The sequence below is a fragment of the Idiotropiscis lumnitzeri genome, chromosome 9, assembly GCF_059441095.1.
Source record: "Idiotropiscis lumnitzeri isolate Australia: NSW breed Sydney's pygmy pipehorse chromosome 9, RoL_Ilum_1.0, whole genome shotgun sequence".
Taxonomy (NCBI): domain Eukaryota; kingdom Metazoa; phylum Chordata; class Actinopteri; order Syngnathiformes; family Syngnathidae; genus Idiotropiscis; species Idiotropiscis lumnitzeri.
In genome coordinates this window covers 6494422-6513245 of record NC_142399.1, presented here as the reverse complement: position 1 = coordinate 6513245, position 18824 = coordinate 6494422, and the positions used below count along the sequence as shown (strand labels likewise).

General features: G+C 39.4%; 1 long non-coding RNA gene across 1 annotated transcript; it reads left to right on the top strand.

The window, feature by feature from the left end:
- The first annotated feature begins 6907 nt into the window (after positions 1–6907).
- Positions 6908–14732, top strand: LOC148330009 (uncharacterized). Its single transcript, XR_015845134.1, has 2 exons — positions 6908–7059; positions 13747–14732. It is a non-coding gene; the product is annotated as an uncharacterized LOC148330009 (long non-coding RNA).
- The last annotated feature ends 4092 nt before the right edge of the window (positions 14733–18824 follow it).

Genomic DNA, 18824 nt, shown 5'->3' with positions numbered 1-18824 from the left:
GGGACGCCTCCCTCGCTGTTCCTGGTTTCGGCTGAGTGAGTGCAGGCCTGCACCGTGTCACCTCAGGGTGCTCGCCAAGGTCAGGGGTCGTGTGTAATGGTCCGAACCATCTCTTGAAAAAAAGAAGAAGCCTTCAGTGGGCTGCCAAACTTCTCACACTCTGTGACTACAAACCCTCGTGTGTGTTGGTGTGAAGACGCTAAAGAGTGTTTTTGTGTTGCTAAAGGACAAGCTAAATGGGTAGTGGTCTAGTGGGCATGCCTGTGTGCTATTTTGTATTGTACCGGGAGATTGTTTTTTTTTTTTTTTTTTTATGAATCAATTCTTTCATTAATCAAGTTAACAATCACTAAAAATGGAACATACGTTGAATATTGGTTACTGCTGAGTAAACTGAAGTTAGTTTTTTTTATACATATATATATATATATATATATATATATATATATATATATATATATATATATATATATATATATATACACTTTATTTTAATTATGATTGAGTTCTCATCCTGAAAAGTGGCATTTTTTTAAATAAAATGTTAGTGATGTTATTCCGGAAATAATAATTAAATATTTTTAGCATTTTTCATCGATGATTATTTTGTTGTTATATGGGGAAAAAATTTTTAACGTTGTCAAAACGTTGCTGTCTTTTAACCAAATAATATTTAAAAATCCACCTGTTGCTTATTATTATTATGAGTTTTATTATTATTATTATTATTATTATTATTATTATTATTATTATTAAAAGCTGATGTGCTAGAGAAAAACTAGTGCGTATTTGGAATCAGCGTGAAAATTTAATCTGTAAAATTTTACTTTCCTTGCAGATTAAAAACGTAAGTAAAAATTTACTGCTGAGTGTCATCAGCGATACTGTCGTAGTATTTACATGGTATCATAACGATACCACATGCACACTACTACCTTTTATGATGACAATAAAGCTATGTCAGTAAGGAAAAAAATATTTAGATTAAAAAAAATGATGATACAGCCACCATCATTATTACAATGTATAAGTGTTATTTATTGGCGATACCGTCCCTGGTATTAACTTGTTATCGGATTGATACCAACTCTCACGGTATTGCACAATTACCTTTGACTGTAAAGCAACGCTTATCGTAATAGCGTAGCTCTCGCTTTCATTCCTTCGTCTTGAGAAGAACTTAGTGTGTATGCGTGTGTGTTTGTTAACGTGTGTTTGAGTGGCAGTGATGTCACGGTCGCTGTGTTTTCACACGGCAACCCGATAGCTTTGAACCGTCCAAGTTGCTGCAATTTTGGGCTCAAATGCACTTGACACAACAGAGAGATAATTGGACGAGTGCGAGCCTCCGGGGAGCGGCGTTTTTGTTTTTTTTTCCAGACACTTTGATGACAGGATAATGGCTGGCAAAAGCTTTTCCCGCCTTGCCGAGATCACACGTGGAGTGATGTCAGCACGGGAGATGATGTCAAGATTTTGGATGATGGTCTGGAATAGTTGCTCTAAACTGTTGCCAGGCTGTCAAGCGTGGAGAATACGTTCCTACTCTTCGCCACTTTTCACACCTTTGATCAAGTCTTTTAAATGACTCGATGATTACATGTAATTTAGCAAAGGATGTCCCGGAATGAGTCACTGGCTTTGCTGGGGTCAAGTCCATCGCTTCCCATTTGACGTGAACACGTTACTGGACCACACCAATACAAGTACTGCGTAAGGGGTTCTTTGGTTTGTCAAGGAGTTACTTGAACTTGTACGGAGGTTATAACACACTATTCTAACACTAATATATGGTAATGCAAGAGTAAAGTCAGGTTTTTTTTAAACTATGAAACTTAGGGATTTTTCTTTTTAGTTTTTTTGCTTTGACCTTCGAGGAATCTATAAAATACTCAAAGGCATATATTATTTTTCCTCTGCAAAAAATGATCTTTGTTCGTTTGTGTCTACATGACTTTATTATACTGCCCCCAGTGGCCAAGACATTCAGGTGTGGTACAATTAATAAATGATTGTGCACAGATTGTTTAATTATTAACATTTTATTTATTTATGTTAATAAAAATATTACTTTAGCAGCTATGCTATTAGGATAATGACGTGACATTTATTGTAAAGGCACATGTCGTTAGCCTATTAGCATAGTAGCCAGAGTCATATTTGTGATTTTGGTAAGCAAAAAAAACAAAACAAAGAAACTAAAAATATTTAGCAAGCAAGTTGTTTTTTTTTTAATTGTGAATTTAAGTTAAAAATAACTTTTGCAATTATGCTATTGGGTGAATCATAGCATAATATATATATATATATATATATATATATATATATATAATATATATATATATATATTTATTTTTTTTTTTTTTTCAGAGTCAGTCTCGTAGCATTGCGGCAGCTCAGAATTGATGCGGGCTTTTGCCAATTTGGAGAAAATTTAAGACTTTTAACTCATTTAATACCGCAAATCTTTACTCAAGGAAACCACTCAATTCCAGCGTTTTTCTGGATTTTGGCTGATTTTGCGAAGCCAACAGAATATTGTGTTCTGATGCCATAAAAACACGGAATTATGACGCAAAAAGGCTAAGACGTATAAATACGTCTTTGGGAGGCGGGGACTACATTTTTTAAAACGTATATGTATGTCTTATGGATTGAATGTTAAGTGCGCCTTCTGGTCATGACAGTGTACAGTAGTTGACAGTAATCGCGTGTCAGTAAAAACATTTGACCAACCCTCTACATCTCCACATCTTTTTTATCTGTCCAGAGCGGTTCTGGCCGTACCCGGCCGGTTTGCGCAAACGTGGCCTCTGCCCCTCTTCTCTTCACACCAGTTTGGTTTGACCACTGCCGACACGTTGGACCTTCACAGTTTTCTGTCAAAAGAGGTGGAAAGGTTGTGTGTGATTTCCACAAACGTGTGAAAGCTTAGCAGGAGAGGAATGGTGCACATCGCTCGCTTCCTCCTCTCGCTACATTTTTCTCTTGACTTCCAGTCTTCCTTGTCCTTACTTCTTGTCTAAGTGCTCTCTTTCGTTTTTCCTATCTGGTTTTAAACAGGAACTCTACAGTTACATGCCAAAAATGGTTTTATGCAATTTTATTTTTATCTAACATGTGTTGGTATATTTTTATGCTCATTTTGCTTTGTTATCTAAGCCTTGGTGAAAGACTGACAAATGAATATTTTGTTTGTTTGTTTTTATTACATTTGTGAAGAAGAAACTTTTGTTATCAGAGAACTTTGTACTTCAGGGGAAGTAACGACTTTGTGTTTTTAATGATTAGAAAAAACAAAACCTGTAGCTAACTTTAGGTTGAGTGCCAGTGAGTTGTTTTTTTTTTTTTTTTTTACTTCTGTGGTGATCATCACCTTTAACTTATCACTGATAACCTCGTGGAAAGGTTATATACACAGAGAAAAAACGGGTAGCCTTCTCTTGTTCTGGTGTTGCCCAGTATTAAGTATCGTGAGCCATTTAGCTTAGCTTAGCATTAGCATTAGCGTCATATCACAGTGATTCTGCCTGTAAAAGAGGACTTATTATTAAATATTCTGTTTCTGTTACACTTGATGACTCGAGGCTCACGTCACATAAAAATGGAACTGCGGGAGCTTCAACCAATGATACATAATCCTCCACCACTATCAACGCGGCTATTGCGAATATAACTTCTGCTAGTAATGAGGCCTATGGAAGCATAACCACAGAAAGTTTTATAACCTAAAGATAAAATTAACTTTGCTATTGGTTTCTAGAACTATAATTTTTACAATCCAAACAACAGTTGCTTGTGGACCGTGACGGTATTATTTCATAGTTACACACGTTCAAAAAGCAGCGTGTGGCTTATTCCACCGACTCAAGTTGAACACTAACAGGCGTACTACCCCAAAGTTTCCACTATCAACTTCTCCCACACCTCCTCCATCACTCCTCTCTCTCTCTCACCGCTGCTGTTTGGAGAGCCGAGCCATCCGATTGGCCGGCGGGAATAAATGCAGCAAAGTTGCGCAGAAAGGGGTGTGTGGGTGGGGGGCGGGGGTGGGGGGAGTCGCGGTGTTTTATGAGCCATTAAAGTTTTATTCATCCCTGCACTGAGGCAGCCATCGGCCACGGGGTCACTGTGCTTTAAATAAACTCCCATCATTCCTGCGCTGCCCCCCCAATCCAGATAGGAGCCCCCCCCCCCTCCCCCCGCGCACTCCTGCCACCCCCACACCCCTTGTTTCCCCACCTCCTCCCCCACTACCACCGCACACTTAATGGACTGTTTATTGTTTGATCCTCAAGTCCAACTCCATCACACGTTCCCTCCGTCTTTCTGCTTGTGGTCGGCGGTGTTCCGCTTCATGTGGTTTGTCTCCGCCTTTGTTTATATCAAACAAAGTGTTTGTTGGTGTGTTTTCGTGCGTGTGGAACCACAGTACCTATTTGAACGAGTGTAAAAATAAATTGTGTACATTCCTTACAATCCACAAGTCAAACGTGTATTTTTTCCCATAACTTTTGTGCTTTCAAAAGAATCGATAAGATGAAGTGCATAATAAATATTTACGACTTTTAATGATGAAATGGGATGTCTAATGCCAATCTTCTTTTTCGCAAGATGATTTTATGATGTCTTAGTTTTATTTTGGCAAGTGATTTTATTTACCGGACTTTGGAATGGGCGGCCGATTGACAAACTGGCTTCACAAACCGCAACATTTTTTTTTTCTTTTTCTTTTTCTTTTTTTTTTTTTTTTTTTTTTTTTGTGAGGTATCAGCTTTGGCTGTACCAGAATCTATTTCCATTTGATATCATATGTTGTGAAGAGATACTGCGGTACAACTTTTCTCAATAATTAAATTTGCAAGCTGTAATTATTAACTAAGAGATATATTACACATATATCGTAATTCCAAAATCAACTCCACTTGGTTTCGTATCAATAAATTATTGTTTGGTATCGTTTATGATGAGCTCATTTTGAGCCAAGCAGTCACGCACATTAAACAAAGTTTTCCTTGACACATGTTTTTGTTCAGTCTCCATGATTTTGTTGATTTTGGTTCGGTCTCATCCATTTGCCGGACAATTTGAAATGAGCGGCCATGCTGATTAAACAAAGCGTCAACATTTTCTGCTCCAGCCTAATGCATTTAGAGACTCTTTTCGGAAAAAAAGTGATATTGTGTGTTGATACCGTGTTTGAGTGATTATATTGGTAAGCTTTAATGATTCTCATGTTAGGAAATGTGTGGTATCGCTAATTAGCCACCAGAGAATCATCATTTTCAGATAAGCACTGTATACATACTTGTTCAAGTGTTGAAAATTGCTGTGTCAATTTACGATTATATTGACACGCTGGAATGACGATCATATGAAGGGTCCTATTTTTTGCCTGTAACCAAATTTTGTAAAACATCGGAGACACCCGCGACTTGGAATGACATCAAATTTGCGGTATCGTCTGTCGTCAACTCAGCAGTCAAGCTTTTAAATGCAAACAACTTCCAAAGTGTTGAGCCTAGCCTTAGCGAGACCAAGCTCTTCTTCTCCCAGCTTCGACTACGTGTTTACATCGAGTCGGCGTGTGAATTATTGCTTTTCGCCGAGCTTTTAACGGCCGCGAGAAAAATGTCTGCAAATAAGTAAACATTTGGCGCTGTGCTTTGTTTTGGGGGGCTGTTGAGTGACGTAATGCCAGAAAGAAAAAGAAACTTGGGGAAGGGGGGGGGGGGGGTTGAAGGAAGGCATGCGGGTGGAGAGTTTGCAGAGTACAACAACCCCCGTCCCCTCGCCCCCCACAACCCTTCGACGACCCGGTCCTCAACTTTGACCGCCGACCCCGCCGCAGATCTGTCATGAGAGGGTGCTGCTTAACACAAAACGCAGCCTGGTTCAAGAGTCACGTATAGAGCCAGGCTGCTTGTCGAGTGGGGAGGGGGTTACACAGAGGGCTCATTTATCCTCCCTCTCTCCCTTCGCCGCACTTCTCCTCGGCCTTTTGTTTCCGCCAGCCGCAATTCGTCCGCGGAGCATCTAGCAGTCCAGCAGCAGCGTGGATGTGACAAGCCAGGCCTCGTCAGGGTGCTGAAAACGTATGTAAATGATATGCGTAAGATTAAAAAAAAAAGGATCCCTGACAGGCGGCAAGGCCAGAAAAATGCCGGCCGAGCTCCCGAGGAAGACGAGCAGCTCAGGTCAGGAGAACGCCAACATTAAGACCAAAATGTTTCTTTCGGCCTGTGTGTGAGCAGAAAAATTATGTTGCTAGGTAGATTTTCTTGATTTCAATTTGCCGCCTTTTTATTTTCACACGAGATAACGTAACGACTACAGAAGTGAGTTTGTTTTCTATGTTTTTTTTTTTACCTAAGTGTTATAAACTGTTTTTTTTTCTCAAATAAAAATAAAAATTACATTTGTGGAAAAAAATATTTTCATTTTTCTTGTGGCCTATTTGTTAAATGTTGTTATATATGTTTGTGCACAACGAATTGTCGTAATTTCAAAGTGATTTGACAATTCAAAATAATTGTGTGTTTTTTATTTCATGTACATTTTTAGACACGGTGAAAAATAGACTTACTATGATCTCAACATTCCTGCTTTACATTTAACATTGTCAACATTTCAAATCCTACATTGTGTTTATTATTTAGTATTAAAAATAATACTTCAATATAACGTTGTTGTTTGGCTCATTTCTCTAGATAAGTGCGAATTTTAATTTCAACGTTCGACACGAATCACTATCTTGCTTTTTAGGGTTTTATTTTGTCTGATGTTGAAATCGTTCCATCTTTTATTTATTTATTTATTTATTTAAACGAAATTAGGCACCTTTGTGCTTTTCACTACATACAGAACTAGAGTATGATCCTTTATTATTATTATTTTCTGGCCGGATTACAAAAGACGGTGCACAAAAATATGGCTGCGACTAAAAACGTCGTGAAGTAAAGGAGAGAAGAAAAAAACAAAGAGCCAACAGATAATGATCCTGCTGGGGTAGCAGTTGTGTTCGGATTCCTTCTCACATCGAGACCGTCCTCCAGCAAAGTAGGTCCGAGTGTTTTGTTTGTTCGGAAGCAGAATTCGAGTGACATGTGATGGTGTGGACTGTGACGCGTGTTAATTGAAGCCCTCGTCTTCTCATTAGGATCGCTCTCCTTTGACAAGTTGACGCCGCGTGCCTTGTTTACTTTGCGTTTCCTCTCCACCACGCTTGCCTGATTCGGGTTTTATTTACGTGCCGAATTAAAGCGGAGTATTTAGAAGTCAAACGTGGACGCGTGCGTGGCAAAACGCACTTGGCCCAGTGACGAAAATTACGAGCAAATCGTAAATGGACACATTTCTTATGAGTAATTTGGTATTTATTGCGGGGTTTTTATTTCGCAAGAATTGTCATCTCTTTTGTGTTCTCAATTAGCTTTCCCTTAAGATATTTATTATTTGATGCCCTCACTTGTCATCCCTTTCTCCTGTGATTTTCAGTCGCCTCGTAAAAAAAAAATATAAAAGTACACCGACTCGATGAGATTCTCTGATCAAATGGCATCATCAATAATGACAACAGTGTTGTATATAACGCAAGCTTTCCTAAAACCTTGCAGTCAATTTGAATTATCTCCAGTAAACTGCTCACAAAGCAGGGATTGCCAATAATGGATATGATGTCACCTTTTATAGTAGATCATTTTAAAAGTAATTTTTCACAAAATGAAATTCCTTTAAAATATGTTTAACCATAAAAAACAAACAACTGAGTAGAAAAATATAAACCCAGACCGAAAACACTATAGCTTTTTGGTTATCTGCTTATTTTATTTGGTTTTTGTGTGTTTTCATGTTGTTTTTGTAGTTTTTAATTGGGTTTTGTCTGGATTTCTTTTCTTTTTTGGCCTGGCATATAAGGTTTGGGAAATACAGTTCAGCTATTTTATTCATAACATTAATTCACAAGACATTTTGTGATATATTTATTGTTGCTTTTTTTTGTTGCACATACTCAAGCGTCATCTGCATGTTATTTTATTTTTTTTACATGTAATTTTTGCTACTTATTCCAAACAAAGGCGCCACCGCAACAAACTGTTTTAATATTAGAAAAAAACACAGTACCTTTTATATTCATCTCCAACAACAACAAAAATTCAATTCAGCGTTTATCTTGCAGTAGTCATGTCTTGCCTCAAAATAAAATGTGATTTTACTTCCTTTTTTTTTTTTTTTATAGGGTGTGTAGTGGGTGCACCGTATGTCAGCATGTTAAGGGGGTGAGTGGCTTAAACAGGGTGGGAAATGGCACGATAACCTATTTTGTGTGTCTTTTTAAAACCCATTTGACACCATCACCCTTCATCACTTGTTATCCAAGTTAACGTAGTGGAGGAGTTGTGTAGTTTTATTTTTTTTAACAATTTAATGTCACAACATCAACATTTATCCATGCAAAGCTATTTTTCTATGTTTTGTTTTAAGCCTTTAAATAGGAATTTGAAATGCATTCAACACATTTTGTCATGTTTGGTTCTTTGTACTTATTTTAGTACATTCAGGGACCAAAATGTCTTATCTGTGCTGTAAAAGCATGGGAAACCCTACCCCAATGCCATAAATTCCCCTCTTATTTGCATTTCAATTTACCTTGGCAGTGCCCCTTGCGTGCATCCCTTCTGCGCTGATACCTTGTTACCTGTTGGTGTCTGCACGCTGAATTAGAAAGGCCTTTTGTTGCGGGTGCGCCACTTGTGTATGACACCAGTAATGGCGGTAATTGTTATTGTTGAGATTACCTGTCAAGAGGAGGCGCCCCGGTCTTGACGAGGGGTGACACAGGGGAGGTGTGGTGGTGGTGGTGGTGGTGGGGTCGACAGGCTGTGGGTGCGAGGCGGCGGGACACCCTGATGACTTCTCCGCTGATAATCAAGCGTCGCGGCCTGTGGGATAATTCAGCTGTCAGTGGCACCTAGCGGGACCCGGCATCAGCCAGCCGAAGCCCAGCTGGCGTGGAAGAGGAGGCGGAGGGAGGGAGGAAGGAGGAAAGGGGGTGGGGTGGCAGTGATGGGACAGAAGAGTTAAGGCAGCGTCTTCTGAGTGTCTGAGCCTTAAATTAAAACCATCATGAAGCACTTTACAAGCGACATTGATCAAATTTGAGCAGGCTTCACTGTTCGTTTTGCACAAGGAGGCCACTTTTTACATGCAGTTGAACATCCATCTATCTACGGCCTCTACCATATTGAATCATATCTATGATATCCATATATCTACATCAATGCTTCTTAAATTGTAGTACACATTCACACTGAAGTTTATTTTACTCTAAAATTCAATTGAATTGCATTTAATCTCTAAGGCTGGTTTGTTGTGCAATACGTTTTAATTAAATGATAAAGTAATGTTTTATTATTTTTCTTTATTTAAGGGCAGTGTCAATTTCACGCTCTGCATAATGTTAGAGTAGCTTCCAGTAATATTGGTCCTAATTTTGAAGCCTAAAACGGCTGTCCCGTTTCCATGCTCAAGTATACTTTTTCATGCTTCTATAATATTTTAATAGATAGATTTTTTGGAAAACAAACTCCCTACAGATTTGTTTAAAAAAAAAAAAAAACGATATAGGGATTCTTGGGCCTTCTGATGTGGACCAAAATTGCATCAACATACCAGTGTGTCGCAATATGTATATTTTCTTATTTAAAAAAAAAAAGCATTTGTCCCTCACACACAGTTGCTTCATCTTTCAGAGGATTTTCCTCCCAACAGCCTTCTAACAAGTGTGATATGTGTTTATAATTAAATTCAAAAGTAGACGCGGAGAAAAATGTCTATCATTCACTCTGCAAATTGTTGGCGCTTAGCGCAGAGCTCAAAGCAATATTTTATCATTAAATTAGGAGAAAGCTGGCACTTAAAATATAATGTAAACTTGTACTGATCAATTTTAATCTTTAAGACGCATAAATGTGACTTGGTTGCCGCCGTGTAAGCCGTCTTGTTGTCTCCCGACACACATGTCCATCATAAGGAGCTTAAATGGCCGGCGAATCACTTGTGGAGAAGCTATCAGAAAGCTTGTCTTTATCAATGATTGTGGCTGATACTGATACAGAGGAGGAGGGGGGGGGGGGTTGGGGTACGGTGGCTTATTTCTCAGTTAAAGGGCCAGGAGGGACTACTTAAAAACTGTCGAGAGAGCTGCTTGTGTCTGTATTCCACTGAGGCGTCCCGCAGAGTTCTGACACGGAGCCCCTGCTATTCCACTGGGATAAAATGTTAAAATTGAATCGAGATTTTTTTATTTTTTTTTTGATCTCTTTCCTGGCAGGATCTCTTATTATTCTGCTTTTATAGGCTTATAAAATAAACACAAATTTGTCTACTATGAAAGATTTTTAGTTTGATTTTTTTATTTTTATTTTTTTCAAATTTAGAGACTGTTTTTTGGAATTTGGGGTTGGAAGGATATAAACGTAAAAGTCAGTGACCATTTTTGCCTAAGAGAGAATTGTATTGTTTTCTCAACACCTCCCCAGTCAAATTGAAATGGAAATATTGACTATCCAATAACAGTCTTCAACCTGATACGGGAATGGGTTAATAGGACAAAATAGCTACGCTTTGGCAGTTTTTGTGTGGTATTACCCCTCGACTCACAGCATCGTACGCCCCGTAACCCAAAAATAAACACCACCCTCATTCAGTTAGACATCTTTAGGGTTGTTCTTGTCGGATATTTGTAAAATTTGTCATCATTTACCCACTAAATCAAACTCAATTGCTCCATAAACTCATTTGCCATGCCCGTCGCTTTTATTGCCGTGACGGGCCGACTGATAACATCATCATCATCATCATCATCATCATCTTCACGGCAAAAACGTTATTAACACGATCATTCCTTGAGATTTAAAAAAAAAAAAAATAGAAGAAAAGCAGCGCTCTCATTTCCCATTCAGATGACGGCATTAGTCGCATTTATCACCTCGCGCAGGAGTGAGGTGATAAACAATGCCATTCATTATCTGGCCCAGATGCGGCGATTGTTGATTAGAGGGCTTTGAATGTAACACACACACACACACGCACACACACACACAGATGGGTGGACATTAAGGAAGGAGAGGGGGGCCGCGTGAATAGGCTTGGAGGGACATTAACGGCAAGCATGATTGATACTTGCCGCGCAGGCTTTTTAATGGTATTGTTATTCCTCCGAGTTATACACCCACCACCCCCCCGGCCCCCCCGTCGCGTCTCCTCTCGCAGATAAATGGACGTGTAATAATGAATAGAGATCATACTATGTTTTTTTTCTTTTTGTTTTTTTTTCTTAGCGACTCTCAATTAGATGAGAGAGTTGCCATTTAAATACAAGAAATTGTCAGGTAAATCGTGACAGTTGGTAACACGCCCCCGAGATCGGAAGCGTTCGCCTCAATAGAAAACTCAACAAAGGTCGCGCAAAATGTTTTGCTACCATTTTGCTTTTTTCTTTGGCTTTCTTGCAACGCTTGTACTACACGGAGCAGCAACGATTTTTGTTGTTCACAGTGGTTTACTATTTTTCTTAAACTATTTTCTTTGAATGCCAGAAATGACTCTTTTGCTTAGTTTGGCAATTTTCTTTTGCTTTAGCTTTTTCCCGGCACACGTCGTGGTGACATGACATTTTGCTTTAAACGGTGCTTCACTTCTATTTACTCTTACGTGAAGAATTGAATAATATTTAAAGCTGAAATGAGCAGCTTTATGTCTCAGGGAAGCTCGACCTTTTTACGAACAATAGCGTTGTTCAAACATGAGCGTTATTACTCCTTCACCATCTTTTTGTTGGAGTTGCTCTGCACTGTTTTGCTATAAGCGTTGGTTAAATTCTTTTTAAACGTGCATGAAATATTTAACATTTTATGTTTTATACGTAACAGAAGTTGACTAATTTTAACATCTTTTTTCAAGCAAAACATGCGCTTTTTTGCACTTTGTGTAACAATAAAATATATTTTTTAAATGACATGCGTCACATTACACTTTTGTCATGAAACATGTTTTTGCATTTTTCTTAACAGTGACAGTTAAGAATGCTCAACATGTTACCCTAATCATTGCACAAGTAGTTAAGAATCTTTTTTTTTTTTTTTTTTATAATTGCCACCGTTTGAACTTAAAGCAAATTATTTCTATTAATATTATTGCCTGTGGATATATATACCTCTCTGTAGAAAAAAAAAAAAGAATTTGGTCACACAATCATTTTTATGCTATTTGAATTGACCACGCAGTTTACGGCATAAATATGGAGCTGAGGCTGCCAAAGTACATTATGTCGCATTTGATGTGCGGGACCAGCTTGTCCAAAGCACTCGTGTTTATTACGCTGGCCGGCATGGCACACGATGGCTGCCAGCACACGCACACACATGCACACGCACACACATGCACACATACACACCCTGGATCCAAATGAGGTCATTATCACGTGTCAGCTGTACGACAGAATTAGCGAAGGCAAGCTCACGTCTGCTAACCTTTCACACGTCGTGAACATTTAATCGAAAGTGTTTCTGGCAGCCCGGTTTGATCATCTTTATTTTACCAACTCATCTTTGGCGGCGACAGAGGCAATGCACAACACGCAGCAGCAGAGGCACACTCCACACTTTATGATATTGATTTTTATTTTTCTGGTGACTTTGCTTATAAAGATGTCACCGTTGTGTACAGTACAAGCCGTAAAGATGTAGTTGACTCCTTTTGTGATGGGGAATGTTATTTTCAACAGCCGGCTTGAGTTGTTTAGTTCCGAGCTTTTTGATGAAATTACATTTATTATGTAGTCTTCCAATTGATATAATTTTTTTTTTGCGGTGTACTAATTGAAATACGTTTTGCACAGTCTGTCATCATCAGCATTATATTTAATCACTGTCATCCAAGTGTACAAAGAAGTTAAGCGCTGTTAGTAAATCAGTCGGGGTTCAATTGCCACTCAGTGACAATATGAATTTGGTGTGAATGGTTGCCGCCGTCTATATGTGCCCAGGGGGTGTCGTTTGCCATTCTCACTTCCAAAAAAAAAAAAAAGGCCAACTATTGAAAAAGAAAACATTCTTCTCATTATTATTCAATAGAACGTCCGCATCAATCATTTCCTAAAAAGAAGACAAACTTTTGATGTTGCACTTTCGTAAATAGAACCAAAAATAAATAATAATAAAATAAAATAAGCTTTTTTTTTTATTTAACAGAACTGTACAATTAGTTTATTTTCAGAGCTTTCATTGGAGGCTTTACAGTGATCATTTTAATTTCATTGCAAAGATCATAAAATGTATTCCAGTTTACACCAAAGAAAAGAACATTTATGATTTTCATTTTGTTCCGCTAGCAAACCGTCTCCTTCAAACTTCCCAAGTCATCGTTTGCGGTTTCACGCCTCTCTCTTTCAGAATGGTCTAATTCCGTGCGACTGTTGTCATCCTTTTTTTCTCGCGAGAGCATCGCATGATTTCTCCGTCATAGCTGTCGCTGCTTTTGATCTCTCGTTCTTAAAAGCAAAGTAGGCGAGTGTCAGTGTTTACGTATTTGTCACGGTCTATTTTTTTTTCTTTTTCTTTTTTACACCCCGCGTGTCACTTCCACTTTAAAAGCTCCATCCAATGCTAGTATCATTCATCCGGACCTCCCAATGCGACCGCGCTTGTCCTCACCTTGTCCTTCGTTTTCTCTCCTCCTCCATAGCAACATGTTGTGCGCGCATCCTCCTCCTCCACTCGGCCACGCCCTGCCACCCTTCCACTCTCTCCCCCTAATCAGGGCCAGATGGAGGCAGGGATGGAGTGATGGAGGATGGGGAGGTGATCGGGTTTGGACCCGGCCGCATCCCCCGCGGTGGGGAGCTGTCAGCCCTGCAGCGAGAGAGGAATTCTCCGGCAATAAAATGCGGATTTATCACCACTCTACCACAGAGAGCGAAAGAAAGGAAGGGGGATGAGATCAGAATCGCAAAGACAAAATAACAAGAGTGACTTTCAGAGGAGGATGGGAAGATGGCGGCCGGTGGACCCCGTCGGTTCCGAGTGTGGGGCAACCGGACCAACTGGGCCGAATCAACCTGCTAAAAACGAGCGCGCTCAACAATGGCCTGTGTAATTGAAACCAGAATGTGCAGCATTTGATAAATTGCTTGACCCCGCAGGAATGTTCAGCCCGTAAATTTTTACGGCATTTTGGACGGCACTGAGGTGTGCGCGACCCTGTGTGTGCAAGTGTGTGTGTGAGTGTGTTTTTGTGTGTGTGGTTTATTACAACAAGAGGTTGTGTGTCCCCCTGTCGTTATTATTCCAAAAAACATAATAGTCCCTCAGATGTGTCTGCTGCATAGATGGATACAAGACACTTCCTTACATGTGTACTCTGGAGAATCTTTAGTTGTATATCCCGCAAAAAAGTGCAAAGTGTTATATAAATTTATCCATTACTTTTTAGTAGAGCTACTCCAGTAACTCTTTGAAACACTACAACTTGTAATAATTTGAAATACAGTAATTACATGGTAATGACTGTGGTATACACTCTTATAACAGTTTGGTCAGAAAGGACCGATTTGCTAAGTCGGGTCAAGTTGACCCAATTAGAGAATCGGCCCTTTGTTTTTTTCCAAGTTGGGTTACTTTGGACCCGCCTGTCTTTGGAGTATGTTTTGCCAAGTAAAACGTTTCTACTAATTATGGCACGATTTTTTTGTTTTCAAATTCTGCCTAAATTGGGTGAGTTTCAGACGAGGATACAATGTCTAGTAACTGAATGCACTGTAAAATTGCAGTTCAAATAGAAAACAAATTATAGCATGTTTTTGCGAATTGCCACAAAATTTTGCAAGTTTACTTATCTATAATAATTTAATGAATTGTAAAAAAAATTTTGCGTGAAAAATCGTAATTATGGTAGATGCAATAGCTTGGACCTTGTTGGAAAATGAATAAATTACAATTTTTCTCGTAAATGTTGTGAGGGAGGACTGCAATAAAAAAAAAATGTTACATTTACTAATTTTTTAAAAATGCAATGCAACATTTTTTTCAAATAAAATTTGAAAAATGTGACTATAAAAAAATAAAAATACAAGGCAAAAATGACAAAAATGTGACAAATAAAAACACATAAATAAATAAATAATAAATAAATAAAATAATAACGGAGGCAAAAAATGGGAACCAAAGAACAAAACACTTTAACATAACGTTATGATGACTACGTTGATGACTTCCAGTCGAAATTTGAAATATGGACCTATTTACTCTGAAGTTGAGCGTCTGCTTGTACGTGAGCGCAAGCTAGCACGTGCACGTACGTCAACAGTTTGGAGGATCACGGCAAGCTGGGCCCAGAGAGCACCGCAAGGTCAGCGCAACGTAAACAGAAAGCGCGGCCAGATTTACGATGTTTGCTGAGCGCTACGACGACGACCACGAGGGCTCTGCACATTCTCACGTTCAGAATTGCCTTTTGCAGCTTTTCCATCAACCTGACTGCAGAGAGACTTTTTTTTTACCCTCCATCAGTAGCTATAACAACACTTGAACTTTATTTATTTATTTATTTATTCTGGATGCAAGCATCACTCGCGGTTTCAGAAAAGTCTCCATTGCCAGCATGGAACCGCTCTGACTGTCTCTACTAAAATGATTTTACTATTTTGTGTTGAAGGAAAATAGCACCTACGGTGAGAATCTTGAAACTGTAAATGCCATAAATGTATTTTTCGTAGTAGCTTGAAAACGTTTCAAAAACTGTCTGTGTTTCCAACACATTCTTGAAATAATGAAAGTCTCAAAAATAATCATGGCTGTTATTTTTCATGCCGTGGGCAACAGGATATCAAATTTTTATCCAAACGGTGGAGAACATCAAAAATAAATTTCCGAATTTCCCACCGACGGTCCGGATTAATACGTTTAACAGGCCACATGTGGCCCCCGGGCCGTAGTTTGCCCCCGCTTGGGTTAAAACGAGCAAAACGCGCCCTCACATCTGGCGGGACCCCGCCGCGAGCCCCCACAGCGTTTCAGCACCCTTCCATGGCCTGTTGACAGTTGTTACCTGTGCCCCAGCGGGCCCTCGCTGCCCCGAGATAAAACAACCTCTATCCAGCGCCAGACACATAAATAATTCTCTCCCTTTCTCTGTTTTCCAAAATAGCTTTTAATTGTACAAGTTTTATGAGCTGGATATTAAGTGCATATGTTTTACAAGACTCGCTGTCCTCCGCCTCACCCCGACACTTCGGCAAATGTTTTGATTTAGTCGTCTAGAAGGAAGACGAGCAAAAGTTAATAAGTGAGGGAAAGGTATGCCAAGGATGAAATATATTTCACTTGAATCCATGTGTCTCACCACTTGTCTGCTAGTGAACGACATATACATGTCGTTTTTACGATTCAAAGTAAAAAAAAAAATAATAATAAGAGACGGGCGCCGGGATACTTTGTCACAAGTCAAGGATTAAGAAATATATTGGAACCGATGCAAAACAAACAACAATCAGCTTTCATCTTGAATACGCCGTGTGTTCGTCAAACGGAAACGAAATGAGCGAAGCCACAAGTAGCAGAGCAGCCAAATCAAAAACAAGACATTTAGTTCGTCTCCGATGGACCGGGGATGTTTGAAGATGGGACATCAACAACACCTGCGGGGATTTGGTTGGGGAGAGCTAAAAACAAAACCAAAAAGCTTGTCTGAAGGTGAAGATAAACAAGGAGGGAATAAAAGCTAAAGTTGGCATCTGATTGGTGACGCAAGGGTTAATTGAGGAAAAAAAAAATCAACAACACCTGTTGGATCCCTTGATTTAAGGGGGAGGTTAAGATAAAAAAGAAAAATGAGGGCGGCGAGGGGGGTCATAATTGTTAAAACAGTCATTATTCCACTCCTCGGGCAGCCTCACTTAAAGACAAAACTTCAAACCGCTAACATTTCGTAGTAAAACGCAATTGTGAATAATGTGCTTTTCTGGGGTCACAAGGTAACGGGTCGGCACGAGGCCGCGCGGGTGTGCACGCGGGTGTGCACGCGGGTGTGCCATCAATGATTGACACATGGTAGTCACCCTCCTTTGTCTCTGATTGGTTGTTTTACTCCGGCTTTCAATTGGAAAGCACAAAGCTCTGATTTCTTTCACCGATCATATTTAGGTTGCACTGTCAAGTTGTGTTTTAACCAATATGACAAAAATGGATTTAAAAAAGAAAAAAAAAAAATTGCAAATTCTTCCTTAAAATAAGAAACGACTACGACTATTGGAGAATTTGGCAATAAAAGCAACACACGTCAAAATTATTCCAAAATTAAAATAAAAATGTCCACAGTGCAGCAAAATGGGAACTTACCACTACAAACTCCTAGTTTTTCTTTTTCTAATTGTTTTTCCACGTGCTGGTAGCCTCTCTGTGACCCCCCCCCCCCCCCCCCCCCCCCTTCTTCTGCACCTTCGCCAATATCAGCCACATGTGTTTGGGTGACCAGAGCACCGCGGCGACGTCGCCATTCGTCTTCGTGCTGCACGTTTTAGCTCTGTCGAAGACATCTGAGATCGCTATTTACGGTTCCCGTAGTTTGAAGCTCACGGCGCTCTTCGGTCGTCACGTGATTTATTGGGAAGGCGCGATAATAACTCACGGGAAGAGATGCCAGATATGACTTTTATTTCAAGTGAAGCGCTTTCAAGTTCTAATCTTTTATTTTTGACTGCGGCCTCCATTTGCACTGCGCGCTTGTTTACATACTGGGAAATCTCATGTCAAATTGACTTTTTAATTGCTTGTTTCCAAATAGGTGCGTCTCTGGAGTGCCTGCCCAAGAATTAAGTATGACATTTAACAACCTAGTAAAGTTTTGGTTAACTCCCGAGTTTGGAAAAAGGGACTGCGCTTGTGAAATGCTTAATTTTGCTGGATTGTTACATTACATTTTCACTAATTAACATAACACTGAACCCACGTGGAATTTATCCGTTCACGTCTTGACACCTGGGCTGGAGGCCAAGGTAAGCAGAGCTGCAAGGAGTTTGGTTGTTTGTCGATTATGATAAGTGGCAAAAATGCAAATGACAGCTCGTCATGCTAACGTAGATGACAAGTGTCTGAAGTGCCGCCAGCTCCGATTGTCTTGATGGGCGTTCGCTTTTTTTCCACACTCTTAAATTTCCCTCCCACGAAAGAAAGCTGCTCGCCTTGTTTGAATGTCATGGTAACAAAGGTTTGACTCACAATTGGCCAAGTATTCCAGTATATGACCGGGCCACACTCAAAACAGGTGCATTTCAGCAAAACAAGATTTTTGGGGGTACTTTCAAAAAAAAAAAAAAAAAACATTTTGACACAGCATGTAACAAATTGTTAAAATGACATTAAAACATAGTTAGGGTTCCCAGGTAGGATTTTGAATCACCGTTAGGGTTCCCAGGTAGGGTTTTGAATCACAGTTGAGGTCCACAGGTAGGGTTTTAAAACACAGTTAGGGTTCCCAGTTAGGGTCTCAAAGGCATTTTCCCCCCAAAAATGAAATGCTTGCACAGTATCAACAAATGTCATTTCATTTGATTTATTTTTCAGAAACTGGCAGCGAACAAAAGATTGACTTGGTTGTTTCATTTCACGCTTGATGGTTTGGCAGCTTTTATTCGTATTTATTTAAAAGTCACTTCATCATAGTATGTACCCTTTAAGACACCTTGGAACTGTTTAAAGAAAAAAAAAAAGCTCAATATGTCAAATTTCCAAGATATTTCAGGTGCTTCCCGCAAGCACGTTGCTGGC